Below are 19,723 nucleotides of genomic sequence, written 5' to 3'. Positions count from 1 at the left end.
TCCCCACACAGCAGCCAGAGGGAGCTGCTTCTCACATGTTAAATCTTCTCACTCTCCTGCCTAGCACCCTCTGATGGTTTCCACTGCCCATAGAATAAACCATGCCCCCTACCCCAGCCCATGAGGCTCTGTGTGATCGGGCCCCTGTCTGCCTCTCTGGCTCTTCCCAGACCTCTCTCCCCTTCGCTCACCACCTCAAGCTCCTCTAGCCCTTCCGCCTCGGAGGACACACCAAACCCATTCCCACCTCAAGGCCTTTGTCCCTGCCTGGGTCTCTCTTCCCTCTCGTGGCTGGCTCTTCCCATTATTCAGATCCCTCATCCTTGCGTGTCATTTGCTCAGAGATTGTCCCTGACCATTCGTCCTCTTTAAGAGCATCGTCCGCACCCATCATCCTCTATCTCAACACTACTTACAACACGTTGTATTATTCTTTGCTCTTTTTTCCTATCTCCCCCAGTAGGTGCTCCATAAGGGCAGAAACCAGGTCATCACATTGTCGGAGCATGATAAAAATTAACTGACCAAATAATGCAGTGGTGAAGAGGGCAACTTCAGAGTCAGACACGCCCGCATTCTCCTTCCTGCTCTGCCACGTGTGTGACCCTGGACAGGGTCCTCCACCCTCTTCGCCTCAGTGTCTTTGCCAGCAAACTGGGAATAAGAATCCTGTGTCATGGGGTTGTCATAAGGAGAAAACGAAATGATGCAAGTGCAGTTCTTAGCATAATAAATGTATTCAAAGCAAATAAAAAGTGCTCAGCAAATGCAGATACTATTAAGCATGTTTGTTGGCTGAACAAGCAATTCCATAAAGCACGTATTTAGAGACGTGGAACCCAAGACTCCGGAAGAGGGAGCGACTTGTTCCAGGTTGTGTGGCTACAAAGTGTCAAGTCAGGGTCACCTCCCAGGTCAGTCTGAAAGCAAGCCTCAGGGCCTGGAGATCCTCTGAAACAGGGCATACCTGGGGCATGGTGTGCACATGGTGGAGTGCACAGATCAGAACTCAGGGAACAGCTGAGTCAGGGAGAAACAGAGTGAAGAGAAGGCAGCGCCAAGACCGAAACAGACACAGAAACAGAACGGGCAGGACATCGAGCAGCAGCCACGTAAAGACTTGCTCTCAATTTGCCTAAATACGAGAGAATTTGGGTCTCCGTGTCCTGGATTGATGCGGGATCCTGAAGCCACTCAACGGCCTCTGCATACCAGAATCCCATCCTGCTGCCCTTTAGGACTCTCCCTGCCCCTGCCAAGGTGGAGGGGTGGGTGCTCAGGCAGCAGAGTGACCACCCGGGCACCTCCTCGGGATGCTGCGGTCAGGGGACGCAATGCATCAGCAGGTGGGCTGGGGTCCAGGCCCATCCTGGAAAAGGCCGGCTGCAAGTTTCCATGGAGCCCGTCGCCATGGTAACCAAACCTCCGCGGCAGGACTCCAGCAGAGCCAGGAAAGACAAGCTTCTTTCTTGTCCATATCCCAGGAGCCTGCAGGAGGGGGGCGGAGGGAAGTGGGGACAATCAGGCTTTCTGAACCAGGATGGGGGTGGGGGCAGAGAGAAGCGGAGGTTGTCTTCCTGTTCAATGGGTCAGCCATAAACTGCCAGAACGTGGCACCCTATTTCACGCCTCTGTGGTTTGCTCGTGCTCTTCTCTCCCCTGGAATGCCCTCCCCCACCCTCGTCTCCCTGGAGCGCTCCCAGCCATCATCCGTGCCTCACTGACCCTTCTGGGCAGAGTCAGTCCTTCCCTCCTCTGGCCACCTTTCACACATCCCCAGGGTGTCTGGCTCACCCACAAGCTTGGGGTGTGTGGTGGTGGTAAGAGCACAGCTCTGGAATCAGGGAGACCTGAGTCACATCCCAGCTCTGCCATGAACATGTCGGTGACTCTAAGTAAGCCACTTATCCTCTCTAAGCCTCTACTTCCTGCTCAATGGGTCAGGACTCACTGAGCTCAATACTCAATGGGTGATTCCTCATCTGCCATCTTCCAGCTGTGTGATCTTGAGTGAGTTCGCAAACCTCTCTGAGGCTCAGTTTCTTCATCTGAAAAGTGAGGTGATGTGCGTGAGGTGCTTGATGCACAACTTGCATGTAATAAATGTCACTGATTGTTCTCATGTGTAATGAGCGCTGCCTCTCTGCCCCCTGGGGAGTGGACTTCCAGTCCCTGCCAGGCTTGGTTTATCCCCGAGCTTACACTCAGTCTCCCAACCCCTGTACTAAGCCCTCCCCTCTGCCAGGAGTCCTGGCCTGGCATTGTCCATGCCTTTCAGAGTAGGGTCTTTGAGAGGCATGAAGCTTTCCCTGCCCAGAGCAGGGACTGGCACGCCACACAGAGCTGACATTTCCAGCCTGACATCTGAGAGCAGGCATTGTGAAGGAGAATAGATTCCCTGAGAGCTTCCTGACAGCAGGACCAGCCTTTGGGCTGTGTGTGTGTGTGTGTGTGTGTGTGTGTGTGTGTGTGTGAAAGGCTGTCAGCAAATGCTCTAACATGCACACACACACACATATGTATACCCATGTCCTCACAAATTCACACACACACCACACACAAAACTGACCCGGAAAAGTGCAAACATGTCCCTGATCACTGTGGTCCATGTCCCGGAGCCCAGCCCATGACCCCATTTCTTCCTAAACTACTCCCTCTGGAGCCCAACCCTGGGACTGTCTGTTGTTTATGGAGCAGGTGAGGGATGATGAAGAGACCCTTCCTGGACTCATCATCTGGGGACTCAACTGGGGGAAGTGAAAAGGCCAGGTCACCATCCAGACAACTGGTCTACTTATCCACAGGTCTCCAAGTCCACCTGTGGCAATTGGATACCTGGGATCATACAGACAGCATCCTTACCCCCACTGCTGCCGAGCAGGCCCAGCTATGGACTGTCACACTGCCCCCACCTTGCTGCCACCTCTCTTCGAGTTCCCTGGCCCAGGCTCGGGTCTCAGACCTCCCAGCCCCTTTGTTCCATCCTGGGCACCAGAGTCCACAAGGTCAGGCCATATGTCCCGTCTCGCAGGTCTCCAAACCATCCTGAGATACAGGCAGAGGAGGTGGTCACCTCCTTCAAACCATGAAACTGATCAATGCCAGCTGACATTTATTGAGTACTTGCCCTTTGCCAGCCACTGTGCTAAGCACCATACCTGTATTTCTTCCTTGACCCTCACAATAACACCATAAGGGAGGTGATCTCATCATCCCCACTTTGCAGATGGGAAGACTAGGCGCAGGTTCAGAAGCACAGCTAAGAGGGTGTTCCCATGGGAATTAAAACTCAGGCATTCTGGATGCACAGCCCAAACTACATTGTGTCTACTCAGCCACACTGACCTGGGCACAGCTAGAATGAGAGGGGTGAGGGGACTCAAAAAGTGACATCCCAGTTCCCCTCCTGAGTTTAGAACATACAGGTGACAGTCAGATGATGGGCAGAATAATGCCACCTCCATTCATTCACTTGACAAATATTTACTGAGCACCTACTATGTGCCTGCACTAAGCACTGGGGATATCACAGTTAAAAAAGAAAACAAACAAAACCCCTTGGTCCCATGGAGTGGTTTTTTTGGTGGGAAAGACACAATAAACAAGGTAAATAAATGAAATAAATTGTGTTAGTAGTAAGTGCTAAGGAGAAGAACAGAAGGGAAAGGGGAATGAAATGTCAAGGGGTTAGTGAGGGGAGGGGGTGTTGCAATCATAAGAAGCCAAGAGCAAGATACTTGAGTTAAGACCTAAGTGGCTAAGTATGGTCATGCATTCATCTGGAGGAAGAGCATTCCAGGCAAGGGCTGTGAGGCAGGAGCTGGCCTGGGGAGCTCAGAAGCAGCACAGCCATTGTAACTGGAATGCAGTGAGAGGGAGGGGCACAGGTGAAGTAAAGGTTAGATGAGGCCAGAGCAGACCCGGGTCGAGATGGTGAGAGCTCTCCAGGTTGCCATGAGGAATCTGCCTTATGCTCAGGTGAGTTGGAAAGCCAGTGATGTGAAGTGATGTCACAGACAAACCTGCCTGGAGGAGGCAGCTTTAGCCAAATGGGCTTATGAATACCTCCACCCCTGAATTAGACTCATCCTCTCTGTCCCTGGCAGTGCTGGACAAGCACAGACCTCCCCCAGAGGGACAAAGCCAGCCTGCTGAGCTCAGCTGCTACCAAAGAACCACCCAGAACATAAGCCCCTCTGCAGGCAGGCTGCGCTGAGGACATGGGCTATGCCCAGAGTGAGGCAAGCTGAACAGGTCCCTCACCCCACACTCACCCATCAGCTCCCTGGGTAGGAGTCAGGGAGGGGCACAGAGAGGCCAGGCATGTTCCTGGTGGATGCCTTTCCACATTTGGTTATTAAAAGGCAAGAAATGAGTCTGGTCCAGGCATCTGAAGGCGGAGAGTCTGTCTCAGGCTGAGCATGCACAGGCTTTGATTCTTCATTAATGTCAGCCTGGCCACCAACTCTCTCGACAAGAATAACAACCCCTCATGTCTGCAGAGAAGTATACATTCTGTCATGTGCTTCCCAGTTGAAGGAGGAGAAACCGAAGGCCCGCAGCCCCAGAGATAAGTGGTGGAGCTGAGGTTTAAGCTCAGGTCTGTCCCACTCCGTGGCCAGTGGCTCTTCCATATACCCCAGTTGATAACTACGGTAGCATTAGCATATCAGCTGTGCCAGCAGCACTATCTATATTTGGAAGTTTTATGGCAAAACTTACAAGATGAAAGACCTTTTAAGGTATGTGCATTTTTGCCACAATAAAAGTATAAATACAGCAATAATAGAGAATAGTAAATATAAAATAGTACCCTGTTATCTACATTTATCAGTAATCTTGTGTGGCTTACAATGATGGTGGTTGCCATTTGGGAGTGTGCTGACTCCGTGCTAGGTGCTGTGCCAAGCACTACGCATCTCCCTCCCGAGGTGTGGGGCAGGAGACCCCTGGGAGACAGCGCCCCTCATTTTCTAACCTTTGAGTCTGCAACTCTCAGATGTTTCTTGGGATATCTGATCTCAAAGAGCTTTCCCTTCCCCATGCCTCTCTTCTACCTTACAACATCTGGACGGAGGAGCAGCTGGACTCCCAGAGGAAGTGCAAGATCTGCAGCCCCTCTGCTGACAAGGTCAGGGCTCAGGGTCTCAAACAGAATCCAAGACTCTTTCTCTGCTTGGCGAAAGGTCGGAGGAACTTAGCCTTGGGGTAACTAGTTATGAGGCCTTGGACAGGTCACAGGAGTTCCTCATTCTAGCAAGTGGAGGTAAATTATCGGTATGAGGTTGCTCTGAGGTCTACATATGAGAAAACATATAAAGCAGCCGAGGATAACAAAAGGTATGGTTATTAGGGGCAGAAATTGGTCCCTATTCATGTCAGGGAATAACAGAAAGCAGCTTACAGCAGTGGCTTTCAAAAAAGCACACATTGTCCTTTCAGCCGCTAGATTGCTGGTTCTCAAGCCTTAGCCCCCGGGGGAGGGGAGCTGTTGAAACAGACTGCTGGCCCCACTGCCCTGGAGTTTCTGATTCTGCAGCTGCTCTGGCGTGGGGCCTGAGAATTTGCATTCTCAGACGTTCCCAGGTGATGCTGAAGCCGCTGGTCTGGAGTCCAGGCTTTGAGAAGCGCTGCCCTTGATCACTGGTTCTCAGCTGTGGCTGCACCTTGGCATGGATCAGGGAGATGCCTCAGCCAGCTCTGAGACCTGGATCACACTCTCAGAGATTCTGAGGGTACAGCTCTGACACTGGGAGTTTTCCAAGCCCCCAGTTGATTTCAATGTGCAAGCCCAAATTGAGAACCGCTGCCCTGAGTAGAGGAAGGAGAGCCAACCGGGCCTCCTCGTTGAGTGGGTCCACCTGTAGCATCTGCCATACCCACCAGCCACTAAGAGCAGGCAGCTGTGGGAGGGGTTTGAGAAAGCCCTATCATTGTTAGCAATAATAAAAGCTAACATTTGTGAAACGTTCACACGGGCCAGGCGCTTTCCTAAATACTTTACATCTAATAGTTCACGAAATCCTCATAACAACCCCATGAGATGAATAATGGCATTATTTGCCGTTTACGTATCAGCCTGATATACAAAGAAGTTGGGTCACTTGTCAAAGGTCAAACAGCCAGAAAGTAATGGAGTCAGGATTTGAAAACAGCATTCCCACCTTAGCTGTTTTTTTGAGACAGAGTCTCGCTCTGTTGCCCAGGCTGGAGTGCAGTGGAACGATCTCGGCTCACTGCAACCTCTGCTTCCGGGTTCAAGTGATTCTCCTGCCTAAGCCTCCTGAGTAGCTGGGACTACAGGCACACGCCACCATGCCTGGCTAATTTTTGTACTTTTAGTAGAGACAGGGTTTCCCCATATTGACCAGGCTGGTCTCAATCTCCTGACCTCAAGTGATCCACCTGCCTTGGCATCCCAAAGTGCTAGGATTACAGGCGTGAGCCACCACGCCTGACTGGGTCCTAGTTCTTGACCACTGGGCTAAGCAGAATGTACTTATGATTAATTCTTGTGAAATAAAAAAAAAGATTTAGTGGGAGAAAAACTCATTTTGTGTCTACTCTTTGCTCTGGAAGCCTTTCAGGGGCATTAGGCCAAATATGATATGATGCTGACTCTAAAATATTTGATTTACCTTTTGCAAAGCACATTTGCAGACATGATCTTATTTTGATGACCCCAATGACATGATCTCTCGCTACCACTCTTCCCGTAACCCATGCTCCAGTGAAATAAACCACTTCACCATTCATTTCAACTCAACCAACATTTACTAAGTACGTACTTTGTGCCAGCCACCAGCCTACAGCTTGAGGACATAGAGATGTCAAGACCCCGAGACTCAGAGAGGCAGTGACCTGCCCAGGGGTGAGTTAAAGACAGAGACTGGGCCCAGCTCATCTAACAATACTCTCATCTTGGAGGAGCTGAGGGATGAACAGGAGAGGAAGGTAGTCCTGCAGGAGCTGCAACAGTGCTCTTGCCCGCTTTGGGACTGGCATAGCCTCTGATGGCTCCTGGAGAAAAGACACCAAGTTGGGGGCTGGCAGGAATTAGGAGAGGGGCATGAATGTCCAGGCTTAGAGCAAGAACTTATGAGCTCCTGCTCAGACATAAGCCTTGGCCCAGCTCCTTCTGGCCTCCACATACCCTCACCCCTTCTCTACCCGCAGCCAGGCAGCTTTCCTATCCAAAAGGGCAATTACTCCAAGCAACTAGGAAGGCCAGAACCAGGGGACAAATTTCCCAATATAACTCTGGTCTAGACTTTAACCTCCAAATGACAATATACTCACAATCCTTGTGTCTGCTTGTAATGCTAATGTGTAAATGTGAACATAGTAAATAACCACAATTTTTGTTACCCTGTTAGGGGCACATCTCTTTTTTTTTTTAAAACAATATCCAGAGGCCTTAAAAAATAGAAGTAGTCCACACCACTCCACCTCTGAGAAGCTCTGCTGAGAGATCAGGGGACAGTGGCCCAGAGAGGAATGACTTGCCCGAGGTCACACAGCAAGCCAGTGTCAGAATCCACCAAAACCCAGGACTTCTGACTCCTACCCAGGTCTCCTTGGGGTTCTAAAGGACCCCCTCACCAGAGAAACCTGCTCGTAAATGTCCCAGTTCTTAAGCAGCTCATGTCTACTTACAGCTTCAGCCACCACCTTTACGCAGGCCACCCCAGCCCAGACCTCTCCCACCCAGTCCCACCCAGAGGTCTCACAAGCATCTCAGATGCTGAGGCTCCAACTCTGAACTAACCACCTTTCCCTTGAGATCTGCCCCACCCATATTCCCTCTCCCCCAACCCTTAGCTGCTCAAACCAGAAACACAGGTGTTACCCCAGGCAGCTTCCTCTCCATCACCCTCACAACCTCCAGTAAACCAGTAGTGCCCATCACTTCTACCTGTCTTTTACCTTTCTTGAACCCTCCCTTTTCCCCTCCCCTCCACCACCACATGAAGACGACCTCATCACTTCAGCCCTTATCCATCAGGACAACCTCTCCCCTTCAGTTCACGCTTTCCTTCGACAAGTGCATGAATACTCACTGTGGGCCTGGCACTGTACCCTGGGCTGCGGTGAGCATTGAGCAAGACAGCCAAGATTCTGTCACCGGCATGACTGCACGAAAACCATTTTGACCACGCTTCTCCCCTGCTCTGATCCCTGGGTGGCTGCAAACTGCCCCTGGGTTCAAGTGCAAACTCCCTCATGCAGGTATTCATATTCCTGGACCTTCCAACCACCCCTGATCCTTCCGGACTGGTCTGTCATTGTGCCTTGCCCAGGCTGATCCAAACAAGCTATTGGCCATCCTCCAAAACACCAGCTCAAAGACCCCCTCCTCCACAAAGCTTCCCTGCCTGAGTCAAGCACCCCACCTGGCAGGGTGAGTTTTAGCTTCTTCTGGAATCCCATTGAAACCCGGGGTTTGTGTGTCTGCCTCCCAGACTGGACTGTGATTCCAGGCGCTCACGGGACTGAGCCATTGCCAAGCCCAGAACCTGGCACTGATGGGCATCAGTGTGTTGTGTTGATGGACGGACAGACAGAGGGGTGGGTAGAGCGAAGTCCAACTGCCCTTTTCATTCACTCGGCCCAGTGCCTATGCCTTTGTCGTTTTCTGGAAGTCCCTCCAGCTGTCTAACCTCCCCTGCTGGCATTATGGAAGCTCATGCCCAATTCTTCTCTAAATCTGTCCCCTTCCCTTCCCCAAAGCCCAGACCGTCCTGCCTTTCCCTTGACTGGGCAACAAGTCAACAAGAACAAAGGTCTAGTGAGGCCAACCAGGGAAAGGCCAGCCCAGGCCTCTCGGGGTCTCAAGCCCTCGGCCTGTGTGTGTGCCAGAGCTTCCCACAGACTCGGGAAGAAGGTGCCGGAGGCTGGCCGGGTTGCCCTGCGGTTTGAAGCAGTGAGTCACCTTCTGGCTGCAAGTGAAGGAACTCTCACTGCGCCCTTGTTTGGACAAGACGAGGAGGCGCACTCAGAGTCAGAGACCCCGGCGCAGAGACAGGGACAAGAAGAAGGGGCCACCGAGACCCCAAGAGAGTCAGGGAGACAGACGCACAAAACGACCGACACAACCAGGGACAGGTACGGCACGCAAAGAGAGAGGAGAAGGACAGAGGCAGCCAGCCCAGAACAGAGGGGGTGCGCGGGGAGCGCAGGCAGAGGAATCGCGCGGCCGGTGTAGACAGCTCGGCTCCCTGCGCACGCTCTGTCCTCCCCCTGCGGTGTCCGGGCACCACACGCCTGGACTCAGACGTGGACAAAAACGGAGCCAATGGGCTTCCAGATCGGGACATTACCTCACCAGAACCGGCTGCTGTTGGCCGGCGCCCCCGCCGGGGCGGGCTGTTGCTATGACAGCCCAGGCCGGCTGTGCAGAGGGACGCTCGCAGGAAGCTCCGGGAGGGAAAGCCGCGTCCACACCTCTTTCCAGGATATGGTGGGGCCCAGGGACCCCTCCCCTCTGACTGAGCCCCAGAGACCCCCTACTCAGACCGTAAGGGGAAAGCCGAGCTCCTGCTGGCCCAGGCATCAGAATTCCTGTAGACGCCCATTCGGCCCACTCCCTCAACCTGGCCCACAGTCCCTTGCCAAGACCACCCCGCCCCCACAACCCTGGAACCACACACTCATCCATACATTCTGCAAACAGCAATGAGCACCCTCCAGCATCCAGGTGCAGCGCTGGGCTCTGCAGACGCAAAGATGAGTCCACCTCCACCCCTGCCCTCACAAAGCCCCCGCAGTCTGACCAAGCAAGCAGTCCAGGAGAAAATGACAAGGCAGTGTGTTAAGGATTAAAATAGAAGGAGCACGGGGCTTGTGGGAAAACAGAGGAGGGGTCCCTACTCAACCTACCCAATCAGGGGGACTGCTGGGAGAAAGGGATACAGAGCCAGGACCTGAAGGAACCAGATGAGGAAGGGTGGGGAAGGGATTCTAGGCAGAGGGGACAGTCTGTGCAATGACTGGAGGCAGTAAAAAGCAGGAACACTCGAGGCACTATGGCAGGAAATTAGATGGTGGAGTTGAGGGTGTTGGAGAGGAGGAGGAGTTTAAAGTAAAGCTGAAAGGGGAAGCAGGAACGAGATCCCAAAGGGCTTGAATGTCGTGCTAAGGGATCTTGGACCACATTCTCAGGCAGCTGGGTGATGGAAGGGGAGAGGTCTATGATTAGGTTTGCATTTTAGGAAGATCCCCACTCTTGCAGCTGTGTGGAGGATGGGCTGGAGGGGACTAGGAGACCAGTCATTGCAGGGACTGGGGAGAGTTAGGGCAGGGGGGACTAAGGCTTCCAGCTGGAGTAGAGATGGAGAGACCCAAACTCAGGAGGAGGTGTAAAGGACGTGGAGCCACAGTTCAGGTGACTGAGGAGATGGCACCAGCTCACCTGGAAGGCTGTGAGGGCTTCCCTGGCAACCAGATAGGGTCTTCGCTCTCCTTCCATAAGATATTGGTGTCAGCTTGTGTCTGCAACTTTTGTTTCAAGAGTCATGCTGCGTTGAAAAGATGTCTATCTCTTTTCACATCTCCCCACCCCTACACACACACAAACACACACACACATACACACACACTCAGGCTGTGATTCAACTCCATTCCCAGCACTCAGCACAGAGCTTCATCCCAAGTACGTGTCCACAAATCCAAACCCCCATCAGCCCCCTACCCATGACCCTTACCCCAGCCTCCACCCATCCCTCCCAGCCTCTACCCTTCCTTCCCAACCTCCATGCACCTGCTTCCCATCTCTTTAGTCGTGTTGTAGCGGCCACCTAGGAGCTGGGACTGCCCCCAACCCCCACTATGTCCATCCTTCCTATCACCCCTCAGCAGGGAGGAAAAGTTGCCTATCTGTTGGGTCAGATTTCTGAAGACTGATGAGGCCCATTTTCTGGTAAGCGGGGTCATTACAGTGCAATCATTGGGTTGTTATGAGAATTAAATAAGGTTTGTTGCCTGGCACATGCAACTATCCAATCAATCAACTATAGTAATGACATTATGATGGGTGTTAGAGGAGGATGGAGAGGGCTGGCTAGGACTCCAGTGTGGCACAGCCCTGTTTTGGGATACTGGTATTTGCTTCACTCATTACGGTGATGTCTTGACTTCTCATTTGTCACACATACTTGTTATTCACTCTCTCAAGGAAAAACGTGAAACAAAGTAGATGGTGGGATAAGAGCCCTGGGTTTTTATTATTATTGTTATCATTATTTGAGATGGAGTCTCACTCTTGTCACCCAGGCTGGAGTGCAATGGCGTGATCTCAGCTCACTGGAACCTCTGCCTCCCAGGTTCAAGCAATTCTCCTGCCTCAGCCTCCCGAGTAGCTGGGATTACAGGCAGGTGCCACCATGCCCGGCTAATTTTTGTATTTTCAGTAGAGACGGGGTTTTGCCAAGTTAGCCAGGCTGCTCTCAAACTCCTGACCTCAAGTGATCCACCCGCCTCAGCCTCCCAGAGTGCTGGGATTACAGGCATGAGCCACGATGCCCAGCTGAGTCCTGGATTTTTGTCATAAATACCACGTGAATACCATCAAACTCTCACGGAAATCCTTCATACAGTGACTACAGATGTCCTCTCCCAATGAACCAAGACAGGACAATTGAGTGGCTTCTTAAATGTCAAAAGAATCAACTCAGATCTTCCAATTAAGGAAACTTCAGAATGTCAGAGCTGGCAATGCCCTTAGAATCCTCTTATTCAACCTTTGGTTTGACACATGAGGAAACTGAGGGCCAGAGAAGGCAAGTGACTGCCCAGAGTCACACAGTTGGGTCGACCAGCAGAACGAGAGTCTTTTTAGGCACCCAGTTTCCCCCTCACTGCACTTTCCCAAATCTGGTCTGTCTTTCAGTTGAACAGTGACCAGAACCTCCTCTAGCCAGGGCACATGTAGGGCCTTCACATATTGTTACATTAAACATTCAGGACAGCCCTGCAGGAGGGGTATTGTTCTTCCTATCTGAAAGGTCCAGAGAGAGAAAGTATCTCCTCCAAGACCACATGGTGTTACTGAATTGAACCCAGGCCTGTCGGGTTCCAAGACCCACGTTCTTGGCATAGCAGTGTGTTGACTCTAGGACTGCTCACGTGGTTTATTTGGAGCTTGTGGGCATCAGAGTGATTTGCCAATATAATCACTAAAAGAAGAAGAGGTGAATCTGCAACTTGATGAAAACAAAAGAGGGCCTGGAATCTTCTGTACATCAGTGCTTTATGTACCTGCCCTGCTGTGTGGAAGCACTCCTCTAAAAGCAGTAGGTGTCAAAGGGTTATGCCCCATCTGAGGGTCTAGAAGAGAACCAGCTAGGAGACTTGCTTCCCAGCTAGGCTTGGGCACATTTTCTGAGTGAGGCACCACCACCTGTGTTCTCTGAGTAGAGGGTCTTCAGAAGGAAACACAGGAGAGAGTATGTTTTTATTTTTATTTTGAGATGGACTCATTCTGCTGCCCAGGCTGGAGTGCAAAGGCATGATCTTGGCTCACTGCAACCTCCACTCCCAAGTTCAAGCGATTCTGCTGCCTCAGCCTCGCAAGTAGATGGGATTACTGGTGCCTGCCACAAGGCCCAGCTAAATTTTTGTATTTTTAGTAGAGACAGGGTTTCGCCATGTTGGCCAGGCTGGTCTTGAACTCCTGACCTCAATTGATCCACCCACCTCCGCCTTCTAAAGTGTTGGGATTACAGGCGAGAGTATGTTTTAATGAGGTCTCTGCATAAGTATAGATCTTGAAGTGATCATAGGTTCAGGATATCTTGCAGAAAGGGTCAAGTGGGTGATATCTATAAGGACAAATCAACTGCATTAACTTCATTGTCACTGGAGACTCCCACAGCACAGTGCCCTACAGCCTGTTCCAGCCTTTGATGGAGGAAGGTCAGTGTCCCTCAGCACTGGAAGAGATGCCATCCTTTATAGCAAAAAAATGGATTATTCTATATCTTCAGGAGGTTCTATTTCTGGCTCTAGAAAACACTATGACTGTTGATCAGCAAAAAAATTTGCTGTCTCTGGCTCTGGAAATATATCTGATCTTGGCTCTGGAAAATATTCCAGAGATATTTATAGTCCCACAACATTGTCGACTCCGGGGTAAACCCCACAGCTCCAGAGGACTTTCTGCTCCTAGTTTTGGAATTCTGCAGCCTGTTTCTGGAAGACCCTTCCTCACTGGTTTTGCACTGTCCTGCCCTCCTGGCTCCAGATTATGCAATCCCATTTCTGGAAGACACTCTGACTGTGAAGCCAAAGAACTTTCTATACCTGTCTCTGGAGGGCTGATTCTCTGTGACGATGGAGGACCACTTGACTGGCCTGGAAGACTGGCTGTCCATACTCTTTTTCCAGGATCTGGACTTGACATCCCTGGCCCAAAAAAATTGACTATCTAGGGACCTGAAGGGCCTCTCTAGCTGACACACTGTAATACCATATTTCACAAGTGCTGTCTTGACCCAGTTTTGAGATCCTGGCTAAAACCTCTCAATCCATCCTTGTGGGCGCTTTGCTCAGCCTATACCTTAACCCCTCCAAACTCTAGGCATGGAGGTGTCTGTGCCCCTGGATCTAGACAACTCTTAGAATAATCTTCATTCCTGGCTTCTGGAGTAGGAGGGGAAATTTGGATAGGTTGGAGGGATGGGAAGATAAGAGGAAGGGATGGGAAGATAAGAGGAAAGGATGGGAAGATAATGGAATGGTTACTGTGACATCTGTTCTGATCAGCAACCTGAGCCGGATTTAAGTTCCATGGTCGCAGGTTAGAGGCCACAATTGTTCAGATTTCATTTACATGAGCAACCTGATGAGGTTCCAGGTTCAACAGGCAGAACTAATTTTGATTCTGCAGTGCATGCGGCCTAGAGTGGGGGAAATGGAGGCTGTTCTCCCCATAGCTGTTGACCCCAGCAAGGTTCATGGAGTCTGAAGGTGAGGCATCCTGGCCAAGATGTGCAGCATGACGGGCCCTGGCCAAGCCACTTTATGGACAGAAACATGGACAAGTGGAACCAGGGCAGAAAAGAGGGTACATGACAAAATTCTCATGAGGTCTGCAGTCAGGGCCATTCAAAGGCCTTTCTTACCATGCCAAACACCATACCTTATCCCTGACCTTCTACATTCCTCCTGGAATCACCAGTGCTAGGAGTTTAAAAATTACATTTCCTGGTCAGGCGAGGTGGCTCACGCCTGTAATCCCAGCACTTTGGGAGGCCGAGGCGGGCAGATCACGAGGTCAGGAGTTTGAGACCAGCCTGACCAAAATGGTGAAATCCCATCTCTACTAAAAATACAAAAATTAGCCAGGCACAGTGGCGCGTGCCTATAATCCCAGCTACTCGAGAGGCTGAGGCAGGAGAATCGCTTGAACCCGGGAGGCAGAGGTTGCAGTGAGCTGAGATTGCCCTACTGTACTCCAGCCTGAGTGACAGAGGGAGACTCTGTCTCAAAAATTTTTAAAAATTACATTTCCCAGACATCCTTCGAGTTGGATTTCGATTGGGTTCTGCCAATGGGATGTATCCATGCGAGATTCTGGAACTAACATCAGAGAGAATCCAAGCTCCTAACTTTTATCAGTGGCAATGACAACAGTCAAGCAGCATTGATAGTGATACAGGATTGTGAGCCCAAAATGACACCATTTCTTTTTCACTCCACTGGTCCTTCCAACGTTTTTACAACCAATTCCCTAAATTGAATCACTCTGTCTGAAGTACCTAGAGTGGTTTCTGTTTACCTGACACTTATCAAAGATTTATGAGTGCCTACTATGTTCTAAGATGTTCTAAGAACTAGGACTATGAGACTGAACAAGAGTGGAATAGTGGATGGGGTCAGAGAGGTTGGCAGGAGCAAAGCCATACAGGACCTTTTAAGCCATAGGAAGAAGTTTGGGTTTCAGTCTGATTTCAATGCTAACAGCATCTTATTCAGGGAAGGGAAGGATGTGACTTATGACTTGGGCTCTATGACAGGTGAAGTCTAGCAGGCTGTAATAGAAAGGAGGGAGAGAGGGGGCTATTTGAAGACTTCAAGACTTCAAGATGACAGACTGAAGCTGTTGGGGAGGGGCTTCCTGTTATAACATTAGGGTCTGACGATGGTAAGATGGACACACTGACCTCTGATGAGATGAAAAGCAGAACTCTATTACTTACAGCATCCAGTGGGAGAAAGTTGCCGTGCAGGGCCATGTAGGGGATTGCACCCAGGGACAGGGGAACAGCAAGCTGGAATGTAGAAGGTGGCTTCTCTATGGCAAGTGGAGTGGGGTTAGCAGGTCTAGGGGCTTCCTGTGGGTTGGGAATTTTGAGTGATTTCACAGAACCAAGGAAGAAGGGTTCATCCCTTGATGTTTAGCAAAGAATTCCTGCAAGTTGGGTATATTGTTGTGACCCAGGAATGTAGAACCCAGTAAGGAGAGGGGTTGGAGTGCAGGCTGAGCGAAGTGCCCACAAAGAGGAACTGAGAGTTTTTAGCCAAGATCTCAAAATTGGGTCAAGAGAGCCCTTGTGAAATATGGTATAAGAGCATGCCAGCTAGAGAGCAGTGGGCATGATCAGGATCTGCTTTAGAGGTAGAGCTGACCGGACTTCCGACGGACTGGACGTGAGAGAAAGAGGAATCTTAACCATGGACTTCCAGAATCAGGGCTCTGATTTTGAAACCATGCCTCTCATCAGATACGAATAAAGATGTTTGATAACTTTTTTTTTTTTTTTTGAGACGGATTCTCACTTTGTTACCCATGCTGGAGTGCAGTGGCGGGATCTCGGCTCACTGCAACCTCCATCTCCTGGTTTCAAGCAATTCTCCTGCCTCAGCCTCCCAGGTATCTGGGACTACAGGTGCCCACCACACCCAGCTAATTTTTGTACTTTTAGTAGAGAGGGGGTTTCACCATGTTGGCCAGGATGGTCTCGATCTCTTGACCTCATGATCTGCGCCACCCCCCAGCCTCCCAAAGTGCTGGGATTACAGGCGCGAGCCACTGAGCCCGGCCATTTGAAAACCTTTTAAAAACTCATTCAAATAAATGAAGGGCTAACAAGATAGTAAGAAATAACCAGGGCTAGTTGGAAGGAGATATATAAGAACCCAGAAAGGAAAACGATCATAGAAGCCACTGTTGCCCTGAGAACACGGACCAAGAATAATGAAGAACAGACACAAACACACAATATCAAAAATAAAGGGCGGATGCGTCACCACCAATGCTACAGACATCAAAAAGAAGAGAATGTGATGAAAAACTGCATGCCAATACATTTGAAATTTTAAATCAAATAAATAAATCCTGAGAAAAATATAGCTTAATAATACCGACTAAAGTTAAAAAGAAAAAAAAAAAATGCTACAACCACTTTGGAAAAGAGCTCCGTTTTTTCTAGGAAAGCTGAGAACTTTCTGTGACCAGCAGTTATAGTCCTAGATATATACCTTAAACAAATTCATGCATATGTGTAATCATTAAAATGGGTAGGAATATTTTTAGAAGTTCAGAAGCACTGTTAACAATAGCTGGGGCTGGACATGGTAGCTCATGCCTGTAATCCCAGCACTTTGGCAGGCCAAGGCAGGCGGATCACAAAGTAAGGTGTTCAAGACCAGCCTGGCCAACATGGTGAAAACCTGTCTCTAGTAAAAATACAAAAATTAGTCGGGCGTGGCGGTGCCTGCCTGTAATTCCAGCTACTTGGGAGGCTGAGGCAGGAGAATCACGCGAACCTGGGAGACAGAAGTTGCAGTGAGCCAAGATGGCACCACTGCATTCCAGCCAGGACGACAGAGCGAGACTCCATCTCAAAATAATAATAATAATAATAGCTAGAAATTGGAACAACATAAATATCCATTAAGAGTAGAAGGTGGCATACATAGTATAGTGAAATAATATGCAACAATGAAAATGTATGAACTACAGTTATACATAACAGGATGAGAATTACAAGTATAATATTGAAAGAAAACGTGAAGATGCAAAAAAAAGTATTCTGTGATTCCATAAATATAAAGTTCAAATACAGGCAAAGCATATATATGTATGATTTATGATAAGTTTTTGAGTGCTGGCAATGTTATTTTTTGACCTGAATGGTAGTTGCATGAGTGTTTATCTTAATTTGTTAAATTATGCGTTTATTTTCATGTACTTTCTGTATATAATTTCTGTTTTATGATATAAAAAGGGTTCCAGAGAATGATTAAAAGAATGGAGCTAGACAACTGGATGAATAATGGTGCCAATTTCTGATTTGGAGAGAGTTTCAAAAAAGGAGTGGGAAGTGGGAAGATGGGGAATCCGTAAATGAGATACTCATTCTTGCCATATAAATTCTGGCATGCCCGTTGGACATTCAAGAAAAGATCTCAAGCCTGTAATCGAGGATTGAGTCTCAGAGGAGAGGCCCCAACTCTCCATCTCAAATGAGTGGAAGGAGATATTTACAACAGACATAGCTGGCAAACAGCTTACATCTAGAATATATATAAAGAACTCCTGCAAATGAGCAAGAAAAAGATAGACAACTTTGTAGAAAATTGGGCAAGAGACTTGAGCACATTAGGTTTTAATGTAAGAAATTACACAACTGGATCATTGTACAGGAATGAAGTGAAACCCAGTAGCTTGGAATCCCCAAGCTACTGGGGAATCAAGAGACTGGTCATTGCAAGGCAAGGACGTAGGATGCAAAAAAATGAAACATGTATTATTGGTTAAATCCCAGACAAATGGCAAGAGTTTAGAAAGTGCCAGTGACGTGCCTGATAGAATCTCACCACAAGATGGACACCAACCCATCAGAAGCCTGGAAAACCTACCCAGCATGAGACCTCTGTGGGTCCAGGATCTTGGAATGGCATCCCTTGGCTTAATCTTCTGGATTCAACCAAAGAAAGTTGCCCCACCCATGTCGTGGACCCAAGCTTCCTACCAAGTATCCTTAGCTTAAATACAAGATTAGTACTATTTTGTTCATCTCGATTGGAGTGAGAAATGAATAGGTCCATGCACATATATTTCTTTTACCACAACAAGATGATGAAGAAATAAATCCATAATATCGATACTTTTGTATAAGCTGTGTTTACAGTTGCAGTAAGAAATTTTATAATCTTTGATTTGCTTTATATAGTTTCTGCTTGCTTTTTATGATATTTAAAACAAAATCTAAGCAACAAATTTTATGTCTGATTAGATTTACAGAAGCTGCTTAAGTGCTTAGGGATAATTTGTTCATCATATTTGTAAGTCTCCCTTGTTAGGTGTTTGAAGTGTTTGAATTGGCTAAATTAAATTTGTAATTGTAGTTGAAATATCTAAAGGAATTTTCTTAATTAAATGTTTAAATGACGTTAAAAGTTTATGAGAATTTAATCTATCAAATGTATGAGTTAATTGAATATGAATCAATGAACAAGTACATGTGATCTTGCTTTTATATAAAAACTACTAAGTTCATAAATAAAATACAAAGATCCATAAGTTGAGAGGGAAAGCAAAAGCAAGAGCGAGCTTCTAAGATCTATAACTTAAAAAAATTAAATATTGATTGAAATGTAAGTCATTGTAATTATCCCCACTAGCTGAAATCTCACATCTGAATGCTTACACGCAAAACAAAATGTTACCCTGAACATACTAAACAAATAAAAAACCATGTGGTAATTACTATACATACACATGCTCACTGCTGGAAGCATTCTTGCTGCACTCAAATCCAGGTGGGAGAAGGCGGTGTGTGCTACAGGTGAATCTCGGCTCTTCTCCTGTGGGGATCAGGTCTTTTTCTTAATTATTTTCCATACATTTTTCTTCCTTTACCCAGAGACCTAGAGGCCCTCCCAGCCCAAGTCCAGTTCAGATGGATTCATAATTAACATCATTAACCTACTGATTTACTTGTTTATTTACACCGTGGCACATGTTCGTTGTGCAGAAGGAAAACTTCCTTTGCATCTTAGACTGAATAATATCAATGCACACAAACCTACCCATTGCTTAAGGGTTAAGTTACTGGATGATTTTTAAATAATAACAAAGTTTTTATTTACTTCCATTTAAAATGCTTTGTTTTGGGCAGAAATCCTTGAAAGGTTGCTAGATAGGTGTTTAGCAATGCTTTTGAGATATTTGAGTTAATTGGTTGGGAGTTTGGGTGTGCCAGGAATGCCATAGACTCAAACATTTTTCCTTCCAACACATCTTCGGGAACAGATTCAGTTGATGTGGTGGCAATTCTTGTACTTCCCTTCTGGGCACAGAGCACTTCTCAGAGAGAGAAGGAAGGCTTTACCTCTCTCTTGTCACTGGAACATTTAATTTCCCACTTGTTTTTCATCTCTGTCTGGGAAATCTCCAGGAGGATGACTGATTTGCCAAGAGGTGTCTTCCATTCCAGGGCCTTGGCCAAGTCACTGTATTTACGCCATCAGAACCTCACCTAGCCCCTTCAACAAAGGATGTAATTGTAGGTATTGAGAAATGATTCCACTCTCCCTGCTTGAAGGACTGGCTTTGGGGCAGCTTTCTGAAGGCCAAGGTTCAGTTCACAGGATGTTAATACGTGTCTGAACAGATGTGGATATTAGTTGTGCCATCCATGTTTTAACCCTTGATTTTACAGTGTGGAAACTTGAGGGTCAGGGGAGGAAGCCAGGCCTTCCCATGGCACCCTGTTAA

General features: G+C 48.4%; 1 long non-coding RNA gene across 1 annotated transcript; it reads left to right on the top strand.

The window, feature by feature from the left end:
• The first annotated feature begins 9,386 nt into the window (after positions 1-9,386).
• On the top strand, positions 9,387-18,546 carry LOC119621473 (uncharacterized). Its single transcript, XR_005238051.2, has 3 exons — positions 9,387-9,563; positions 10,855-10,918; positions 17,769-18,546. It is a non-coding gene; the product is annotated as an uncharacterized lncRNA (long non-coding RNA).
• Positions 18,547-19,723: the final 1,177 nt, after the last annotated feature.

This window comes from Chlorocebus sabaeus, chromosome 20 (assembly GCF_047675955.1).
Source record: "Chlorocebus sabaeus isolate Y175 chromosome 20, mChlSab1.0.hap1, whole genome shotgun sequence".
NCBI classification, from domain to species: Eukaryota; Metazoa; Chordata; class Mammalia; order Primates; family Cercopithecidae; genus Chlorocebus; species Chlorocebus sabaeus.
Note: the sequence above shows the minus strand (reverse complement) of the source record. Positions and strands in the feature narration are given on the sequence as shown.